General features: G+C 35.1%; 2 long non-coding RNA genes across 2 annotated transcripts in view; one reads left to right on the top strand and one right to left on the bottom strand.

The window, feature by feature from the left end:
- Positions 1–3578, bottom strand: part of LOC122718506 — a 4432-nt gene extending 854 nt beyond the window's left edge. The window contains exons 1-3 of the long non-coding RNA XR_006347396.1: positions 3308–3578; positions 2795–3204; positions 1807–1982 (exon numbers count right to left, since the gene is read on the bottom strand). This is a non-coding gene — a long non-coding RNA (uncharacterized LOC122718506). The remainder of the gene's footprint in view (positions 1–1806; positions 1983–2794; positions 3205–3307) is intronic.
- Positions 3579–4915: 1337 nt separating this feature from the next.
- LOC122718507 lies at positions 4916–9946 on the top strand. The gene is made up of 3 exons (XR_006347397.1): positions 4916–5276; positions 8818–8984; positions 9598–9946. It is a non-coding gene; the product is annotated as an uncharacterized LOC122718507 (long non-coding RNA).
- Positions 9947–11196: the final 1250 nt, after the last annotated feature.

Raw genomic sequence — 11196 nt, 5'->3', positions numbered from 1 at the left:
TTTTTTTTTTTTTTTTTTTTTTTTTTTTTCCACCTTTCGCCCCGGAAAAATATTGCCTCGCGCCCAGAGGACCGCGCGCAGAATGCGGACAAATTTATGCGAATTCTTGAATCCTCTTCCGCCACCCTCGATTATTCTTAAGCTTTTGTATTTTTTTTTTTTTTTTACGCTTAAGACCGATCGATGCTATTAGGGCCGTCGATTATTACGTTCCGTGGATAATCGTTTGGATTAAAATATTTATTGGAAATATTCGAGATTAATGCCGAGAATCTATTGATTTTTTCTTATTCTATTTTGTATACATAATGTTAATATTACTTGGATATATCTATTATAAAAATTGTTAATTCCTCAATTTAAGAAAAAAAAAAAAAATTGGTTACTTCTTAGAACATTCTCCTAAGTGCTGTTATAAATGAAAATTAAGTTCAAATGTTTCTTTGATCTTCTCTATCAAAATCTATTAATAATTTAATAATAAAATATTAATAATTAATATTACTAAGAAGAAGAATGCCAAAAAGAAATAACTTCATTTCAAACAAATCCATACAACTTCGAACTTGGCATTATAAAAATCCCTCGACCAATTTCCATCTACTGAAATTCCCAATACAATTTATATTATTCGATATATTATAACAAGACATATAAGACACCAACATCTCCCAATCAATTTCCAGCTACTGGAAGCACAGAATTACAAATGAAAATTAAGCTCGATCTACTTTCTCTCTCTCCCTTCTTTATTCGATGTATCTCAAACAACTTCATTCCCAACCAAAACCCGTACAAACTTCGAACGTGGCACCATCAAAAAATCGAGCGGTCAATTTTCACGCAACGCGATATTAAAGGAGGCAAGATCGACGCGTATCATCGACTCGTAAAAGTCGGATTTTCTCACGCGTTCGACAATAAAGTAGACTATTTTAAAGGTTTACACGGGCATGGTACGGCCGAAATTCTGATCGAGCGGACCGGTTGGCCTTTGCATTCTTGCGATTGAGAGCCTTCTGCAAGGGTGCACCGACACGCCTCGGGCGGTTCCCATTGCGTCGTCGCTTCAGACGCCGACACATTCGTTTCGCGGTGCAACATTGCAACGGGCTTATACGAGTCAACTGTAAACATGGGCCAACCGTTTCGATCCCCCCTTTGGACCCGTTTGCGTGATCCGGAGAAGGATGACACGAGTGGGATATCGAGTGAAGGTTTCCTCTTTCGCTTTGGAAGAGGAGGCAAACAAGGTAGAAAATGAGAATTATCGCGATCGTTCGATAAATATGGTCCAATTGGGTGAATTTAATGAAATTGAGGGTCCGAGAGAGGAACCGAAGATATCGAAGCGATGGATCGAAGGGATTTTTGTGAATGGGGAAAAGAGATGGGAGAGAAGGATTCCGTTCTGGAGAAAGAGAAGGATATTTTGTTGGGTCGAATGGTGAATGAAAATTTCAATCGTAATGCGGATGCATGCATATAGATTTGGTTAAATATTAGTTATTCCTGATAATAATATTTTTCCATATAAATTTTTTGAATATATCAAGATTTTATATCATTTTATTTTTGTCGTATCTCTTCTCCATCAATAAAGATTCTTATTTATAAGAGTGTTTTTCTGATCTTAAATATTTTGACAAATATTTACTTTTTAAAAATTGGAACAAAAAATGAAGATGTGTATGGAATTATAAATACAGTAATAACAGTAAGTAATGAACGAATTTTTATTATTATTCTTATAAAATATTCAATTATTACCCATTCACCTATTTCTTTGACTGACTATAATCTCACCTGTATTAATTATCTTTAATTCCATCCATGTGATCATCATCTTTCTACCAACCATTCGATAGAATGCGTTTCATGTAGCATAAACTTGCAACCGGGATCACACATCTTCTCTTTCAACTCTCAACATTCATCTAACAAGTTCTTCTCGACGTAACGTTCTTGTTCAATTTTATCCCCTGTAAAGTTGATTTATCGATTTAAACACGAAGCGATATCAGGATGATTTCTTTATATTGTTGTAATATTGTTGTATCCAATTAAATTCCATTATTGGGCTTGGAATTTTTATACGTTTATTCGAAATTTAATGTTTGTAATGTTGTTTGTAATATATGGTGAATGTATGGTGTGAAATATTGATAATTTCTTTTAAACAATTTATATACAATTATACAAAATAACAATTTAAAATTTTCTGTTAAAAATGTAAAAAATGTTTAAGAAGTGCTATCATATATTTTCCATAAAGTTCAAAGCATAAGAAATCAAAATTTTTATCAAATATCAAAATTAATTTAAAAATTTACTAAAAATCGAATTTAAAAGAAAATATCCTATACTTCCACAAAATTCAAAGCATCATTCATAATCAATCTAATATTTATCTAGACATACATTTAGACATACACAAATGCGGATTAAGGCACAAGCACAAGATGTATATAAACAATAACAAGATTACGGTAGTGTACAATGTCGAAGCATCTCGAACGTTTCTGCGATGAATCGCGAGTATATACGTAATGGTCGAGCACAGCACGTTGGGATCGCAGTGAATCACCTTGTGAAGGTGGGCCGCCGGTTCTCTCGGCTACTTCTGCCAGTGTATTCAGGTGCACACGCACTCCAATACATATATACACATTTACAAACACAAGCATACAACCACCAGCCGCATACCTTTCCCTCCTTCTTCTTGTCTCAAGCTAAACCACCTTCCCCACCCCTTTCGCTTAACCGCCTCCCGCAACCACCGCCTACCACTCACCTTTCTCTCCCTTTCTCCTATCCTGTTTTTCTCTTTCTCTCTCTCACCGTCCATGAGACTCCAGACCTTTAATCCAATCTGTGTAATAAGCGCTGCCCTTTAAAAACCGCGGAAACCCGCTGTGTGCGACGACCCTTTAGGCTAGGAATACACGAACGTGTTTTATACGCCGCGTGTTGTATGGTCGCGTATTTTCTTCCATCGAAGTAGAAATCGTGTATTTTAATGCAATCGACTATAGTGCTATGTAACACGTTTTGATGCTACGTCTATATTGCTTTTGAGAGTTGTTCGTGAACGTGAATGTGACCGTTTGATCGCTGCTTACAAATTTGTAAATTACGTTCGATGTTAGTGTAGATATTCTTGCGAACAGCCAATAGCGTTCAACGATTGGCCAGCGAATAATGCTGTGAAAATTATTCGTTAATAAATAACTTTATAGTATCTCATGAATATTTTACAATAATTTAATCAGTATAAATACAGCATTAAATTCGTTAAAACACTTACTTGACATTCAAATACGTTCTAAACTTGCGAACGAGATTCTTTGAAGGTGTGTATTCATCGATAAATAATTGACGAAATTACTCGAAAATGGTGTCCTTCGGTGTTCGAAACGTAGTTTACGAATTGTTAAGAATAATTCGCGAACAGCAATGTGAATCTAGTATGATATATTACCACGCTGTTCGTTGTTCGCAGACGAATTCGCTGTAACTTATTTGCTGAAGTGTCCACACTGGTTGGCGATCATGTTTCACGAACAATTTGCGAATAAGCAATATGGATGCGGTATGACACATGCGCTCTGGCACGCTCATGAAGCGCCACCTGTCGTATGTGAAAAACGAAACACGTTAGCAATATGATACAATGTTTGATTGTACAGATTTTCGATAATAAAGAAATTTTAGAAAGTTTTGAGAAGAAACATGTTGACAATGTGATGTAATCGGTTTGATTGTACAGAATTTTCGATAATGAAGAAATTTTATAAAGTTTTGAGAAGAAGGATTCTGTGAGATTATTTCGATACAATGATTATTATCGATTGATCGAAGTTTTAGAATCGAACGATTCGATAGAGAGAATCGAATGAGAGGATTTGGCAAAGTTTTTTAGTCGCATTCTTTTCGAATAAGAATGAAGATGGAAGATGGTGAGGCAAGGTTGGGATTTGGAGGTGTGCACGGTTGATGAGGAATTTTTGGGGAGTGGTTATAGGTGTGGTGAATAGGTTTCAGCAAGAAGTGTTGTTTAGATGAGCAGAATTTTTAGATGTGATTATTTGTCGTAATTGATAAAGGCATTTATATTGGAAGCTTGACAGGAATCGTAACAGGTAAAAAATTTTTCTTTGGAATGTGTAATGTTACAGGATTCTATATATAAATATCAATTAACTTTTTATTTTTTCTATAATTCTGAAAAATAATTCAATTTTTAGATTTTCTACACTTAATATCTACATAAATAGAAGAAATATAGAACATGTGTCAAGCTGATATAACGCAAAACAGTTGTTTTCATAGAATTCAGCCAAACGAAAGCCAAACGAACTTCTTCCACTTAAGATAAATGAAAATAAATGAAAAGATATACATGTTTGAAAATCTACAAACAAATCTAGAAACATCAACAAGAAACCAATCTCTTTCATACTCAGTATCTTTCATACTAAGATACTCAACTTCTACATAAACAGAAATATACATATACCGAGTAACAATTCTACAAATCCATAACCTCAAACCATAACCTATATATCCAACACGACAGAAATTAAATAAAACATTTTTATATTCAATGTCTACACAAAGCATAAAAATAAAAATTTGAAAATGTATTTACTTATAATTGTATTTACTTATAATTCTATAAATCCACAATCTTGAGCTCTAAAAACTCAACAACTTATATCCTGTATCCAAATATATAAATGATTTGACTAATGATTCTTTTAAAAATTTAATAATAAATACAATCTTCAACGAAAAAAGTTAAAAAATGAGAAAAAAACAAACCACACACATTTACGCAATAACAATTCTACAAATCTATCTAATCTCTTCCATACTAAATCAAAAAGTACATGTGTATGTTACTAGTTACATTTTGAAAGGCGTTCATGTGCGCAATTGCAATGAAGGAAGAAGTAAACGAGCAGCCAAAGACGACGACGACGACGAAGAAGAGGAAGAAGAAGAAGAAGAAGAAGAAGAAGGCATGAAAGAAAGGCCCGGGCCTGCTCGGGTGTTCGCAGGCCCGATCCTCGGTGTCTTGGGACCCACCACGCCATAGGATGCCTCCTTCTCCGTCGGTCGGCGGCTCAGCATCCTTTAATATCTCTCGGCGGCCTCCTCTCGTCCAGCGTTTCCTCTTTGTCGCTCGTGTTCCTGTTCAGAGCCTCCCCTCCCGCCGGACAGGCCCTCGCGGTCGGCCACTTTCGATAGCATCTTGATGGAATGCCTGCGGGGTAGGTACCTGCCGCATTGTCGGCTCAGCTCAGCTCGTGCTTTCGCACTCTCTTCGTGATCGCTCGTTGTTCCGTCCTCCTGTTGCCGCCAAAGATTCTTGGCCTGCTACTCGCTCTTGTTGTTGTTGTTGTTGTTGTTGTTGTTGTTGTTATTGTTGCTGTTATTATTGTTGTTGTCGTCGTCATCGTTGTCGTTGTTGTTGCTGTTATTGCTAAGAGGTTGCGTTCAGGTTGGCCGGTTGGGTTTGGTTGCCGCGTTTCGACGTCGGTTTCGCTCGGTGTCGCCTTCTTGTTGCATTCATTCCGCTAGTCGGGCCCCTTCTGGTCCCGGCCACCAATCGAATCGTGTCGTTGGCCTGGTATTTTCCTCCGTACCGACGACCTTGCATCCACGATGATGATGAAACAAGTCGGAATCGCGTTTTCGGATCAACGTGCGCGTCCAAGCATCACGCGCAGAGTTAAGCGGATTTGGGATAGGAAAGGTTGAGAAAGGTGGGAACGAGCTTGGCTTTCGACTTGGTGAGGAAGAATTATGCAAGCAGATTGTTAATTAATTAAAATTGTTTAACGGATATTATATATGTTTATGATAAGATAATTTTTCTTTTTTATTAGTCACTAGTTATTAATAATGAAGTTTTAAAATAATATGTATATTTTTTTATCTTACAGATTCTTTCATTTATAATAAAAACGAGAATCAAATTGAGAAAGTACTAAAATAAAATAAGATTATATTGGCCAATTATATAGAGGATTATATTATGGAGGAAGACAATAATTGAAAGGAAATGTAAAATATATATTTTGCTAAAAATATTTAAACGTTTTAAACTAAGAATAGAAATGGGAAATTTAAATAATAATTTATCAAATACAATTATTGAAAAAAGTATCTTCTTTTTACAAAGCTCTGATCATTAATTATTTACAATCAATGATTAATCTCTTCAACTCTTCATTATTGCATAATATTTTAATAAGCTTAAAGCTCGTTACTTCGCGAATCAAAATATTAATTGCACCATTCCCTTTTATAGATTGGAAGGCCTCGATGATGAATAATAGTTACGAATAATTATAATACGAAGAGCACGATAATCAATGATTCACTTTTATCTTCAAATCATTATGACTATTACCGATAAAGATCAATATTAATCATTAGCAATATTATTAATTGATCCAATTCAGATAACGTTCATTTCACAGATACGAAGGATCTCCACCTATATACAACGTGATTTATTTTATCGTTCATTTTTGAAATTTCGACAATTTTTTGGCAACAAGTGACGATCGACTACAACGATTAACTAACTACAAACCCAGCAACATTTGGTACTAACCAATATTACAAATAACCTCGTTAAACAAGTTTAAATTTGGTAAATAATCACCTGATGAACTCGATTGATTCACTGTTCATAAAATAATACAAATCTTCATTCGATCCGACCTAACCTATATAACAAAACTCTTAATCTTTTTTTAACACAGGAAAGAGTTGATCCACGATATTCCATTTTTCTCTATATCTCGAACAAACGAAAACTAACACTTCAACATTTTAAGGAGTGCAAGTACGCTATATATCGTACATACATACACAACACAGTGAAAATCTGTTCACTTACACAGACATTTGCACAGAAGAGCGTGGCAATCGGGCGGAACGTGTTTCCTCGCGGGGTCCGTGTGGGTGTACACGTGATCTGGGCCCTGTGCTCTGACCCCAACCTTTCGATTTCGTCTCTCTGTCGGCACGGCGTTCACTGTTGCACAGCCGGCCAAAGGGGATCGGCCTTAATGGGGGTAGCCGTGGAATTCCTTCGGCTCGTAACCCGCGATTTGCCGCTCGCGAGGTGGTTGCGTACGTGCGTACGATATAAGAGAGGAGAACGCGGATGAACCTCGACCTTTCGTTCCTCTCTTGTTAACCGCTATGCAACCTCTCTTCCTTTCGCTATCTCTCTCTTTCTTCCTTCTTTATGCTCCATGGAATATTGTCGTCGTTTAACCATCGTGATTTTCTTCAACATTTTTATCGCGTATCGATCATCTCTGATTAAAAGTAGCTTTGGCTCACGCCGTATGGAGATTGAGATAATCGAATTAATGGAATATATATAATACATATGTCAAAATAATATAACGTTATTTAAATTTTAACAATATTAATTCATACGTGTTAGAATAAATAAGAGGTAAAGAGAAGGATCAGGTTACCATTTTTAATAATTAATTCAATGATAAAATTGATCTTGTATTTTAGCATATTTGTATGTATACTTTTGTGAAATATACGATGTAGATTACGCGTTTTTAACGTGAATGGCTGGGAATTTGATCAAAAGTTTCAACACTGTAACAATTTTCTTGATAAATTAATCTGTATTATATGAATCGACCGTTATAAATAATCGAGCCCGGTCATTAACTTAACGAAAATTAACCATAAACCGAATAACCGTATTAAGTTACCGCGAATTAACCAAATTACCATTAACCATTTACTCGCTCCATCAACACGACCCAACCTCGGCCGATACATCACCAATCAAATTGCGCCCATTCCATGAGCACACTTCATCTTCGCGCCAATTTCAAAAAATTTCCCTCCTCGCCAAAAAACCTACAACCTACGCGAATCTTTTTGCCGTCAAAAAAAAAAAATTGCCAAGCAAGAGATTACACTTTTGTTTTATCCAAGCGGGACGAGTCTATCTCTTCCTCTCTTCTCCTCCTCCCTCCTTTATCTCGCCTATCCCTTTCGGCGTTCGAATTCCGCGTTTCGCTCGCCCCTGGCCGCCATTTCTTTTACACGCCATCAATAACCGGCAATTACCCCATCACGATTCTGCCCTTGGAACCTCGCTTAATAAATTGCCGACCTCGCTTCCCTCCTATGCCGGTTAATCGAAGGAAAGCTTCGATAATTTCGCGGGAGATTTAAATGAAATTCGAACCGTTAAGTGTTCGGGGTTGGATATAAACTGGAGCTGGAAGTAATTCGAAGGTATATGAATCGGGGAAAAGACGAGAGAAAAAAAAAAAGGAACAGATTCTGAGACGTGAGATGATTTGTAAAAATAAATATTAACGATGTTAATAATTTAAATCGATGATTACATTTTATTAAGAAGAACGATTTGGCGGGAAATTTGAAAAACGTAATTAACAATTTGAAAACGAATGATGATAGTTTTTAATAGTAAGTAATAATAATTTTTTTAATACAATTTTAGTGCAATTTATGGAAAGAGGATTAAATTTAATGTGTCAATTGTGAAGCTTTTCGCAAGCTGCGCGGGCGAAATTAACGTATCCATCTCGATTTCACAGCTTTCGTCGGGGAAAAATGAGAAAGCGGGATAAATTACGATGTCAATCTTTTTTCATTCCATCATTTTTCCTTTGTATTATTTAAAACCCGCGCAAAATTTTTTCTAAACTCCCAAAGGAGCTTTCCTGTTGTAGGTACCGTTATCGCCAAATAAGCTAATACCATCTACCCGGTTCTGGGTATCTTTCACAGGTACACCACTCATTCTTTCACGTCCCTAAGGACCTGGGATGTACTGCAAAGAGACGGAGGCACGGCTAGAATAGGTCCTTCACTTCGCTGAAGTTCTACGCACACAACAGTAAACGGTAGATGAGGCAGAACATGGGCTCTATATCGACTTTGATCTACCCAGTCAGGTAGAAATCTCACTCAGGTTAACCGACCTCACCTTGAGGTTCATCCACCTTGTATTTACGATTCGCCCATTTTAACGAAAAATGATAAAAAATAGGAAAAAAAAAAAAAAAAAATCAATATTTCCTTTTCAATCTACACACGCGTTCGCCATTATTTCACTCCGTTTGATATCCGATTTTTAAAAGTTTACTACTTAAAAAAAAATAATCAACTCCATTCTTTTCCTTATTGAAAGAATTTTTCAATTTTTTTCGAAAAATTCGAAGGACGATCATTTGTTCAATTTGTATTTTGGATTTCGTTTTATAATAGAGTTGAGACTTTTTTTTTTTTTTTTTTTTTTTTTTTTTTTTTTTTTTTTTTTTTTTTTTTTTTTTTTTTTCTTTCTTTTCTTTTCTTTTTTTTCTTTCTTTCTTTCTTTCTTTTTTTTTCTTTTAATAAAATTGTCAACACATTAAGTTCTTATACTTTCTTTATCGCAAACATCAAGTTAAAACATCGAGTCAAATAAATTCCTCTACGTCTTTTAACCGTTACTTAAACTTGTTTATTACCTATGGCGCTAACATTAATGAGGTACAAGTAAATAGGTTCTGTTTAATTTGACTTTAGCAGGAAGGAAAAGAAGAAAAAGAGGAGAAAGAAAGGAACGTTGGAAAGGGGCTGCTAGTTGGTTCCGTGACTGTTCATAGGCAGTAAATCCCTCCGGATGATTAGAGGTCGGCGCCATGGCTTGTTACGGCTCGATATGGAATTCAATGGAGGAGAAAAGTAACGATGAAAACGATTACCGATTTCTACCTTCGTTACTTCGTTCTCGATTATTTTTCGTAATAGCGTTTGCCACGATATCCCGACCCTCGTTCTCTCGTTAACACTCGCGAGATTTCTTTTTTCCCTAAATTTCAAATTATCAAAGTTGAGAAATAAATAAACGAACGAATAATGACAATAAGGAAAATTAAACGATTTCTCTTATTAATTAAACGATTGCTTTGCATTAACTCACGTTTTATGTTTTTGTATGAACGGAGTGGAATAATTTTCGTCTTTCGAGGATTTTTAAAAATTATATAAAATATCCTAGATAATATAATATTAAATTAACTATTCAATATTATAGTTGGTTGTAGTTTGTATATATCCGAATTGAATGAAGATATATTAGGCCAGATATATTATGGATGTTGGTGAAATATTGCAAATCATTTGAACGACAACATCTTGTTCTCTGCATTCATATCTTTATCGAGCCAGGCACAAAGGGACAAAAGTAAAGAAGAACCGAATCGATTAAAATTTTCCACATTTCACACGAAACTTTTTTATCACTTCCATTCTGCTTCCGTGCCAATCAAACTTTTTAAAATTGTTAAACATGGCAAAACATCACGTTACACGACCGATGAATCACGAGTATCCGCGTGATTTGCAGAAAACGAGGTGATGCGCACGAAGTTTCTCGAATAACGCAAGGCGAACAATTTTCAAAATACATATTTTGTGTACGTAACACGTAAAAAAACGTGTTTCCTGAAATTAAAATTTTCAACAAATTTTATTATTAGAATTTTATTTTATTCGGTAATTTTAATAATATATAAAATTTGTAATATTTCCGATTAAATCTAATTATTAAGCAACAAAAACAGATTTACATTTATTATACAAAGTTCTACGATTCGATTTATCATAGAGATCAATAAAAATTGATCCGTTTAATGTGCCTATACTTTCACTAGGGGATGCACGTGGAATTGGAAGGTTGGCAGGCGTGTATAATCGTTTGGAAATTCTTAGCGGGTAACTAGGGGAATTTTAAATTTCCCGCGCGGAGCGCGGTGAATACGAATGAATAAAATCACGTAGACGGGAGTATTAAACATGATTAATTATTACATCTGTTACCAGCAACGTAAGAAAAGCGACGAGTGGATAACACGATGGAACCGATAATATTATACGGAAAGATGATTAATGGATTTTGAAAAGAGAAAATTATAAATTAATTACCGAATTTTCATGGTTATAATGCTTGAATTTATATATCAAGTAAAATAAAAACGAATTAAAATTTAAAGTATTCTAGTGTATACATAAATCTAGTCTTTTTTAGAAAAATAACCAAAACAATTCTCTAATCTTCCAATTCTTTCGAATGAATCATCGAAAAAAGAATTAATATATACATATATATATATATATATATAT

Source organism: Apis laboriosa, unplaced genomic scaffold, assembly GCF_014066325.1.
Source record: "Apis laboriosa isolate Shangri-la unplaced genomic scaffold, ASM1406632v1 scaffold64_cov150, whole genome shotgun sequence".
NCBI classification, from domain to species: Eukaryota; Metazoa; Arthropoda; class Insecta; order Hymenoptera; family Apidae; genus Apis; species Apis laboriosa.
This window is presented reverse-complemented; position numbering and strand designations above follow the sequence as displayed.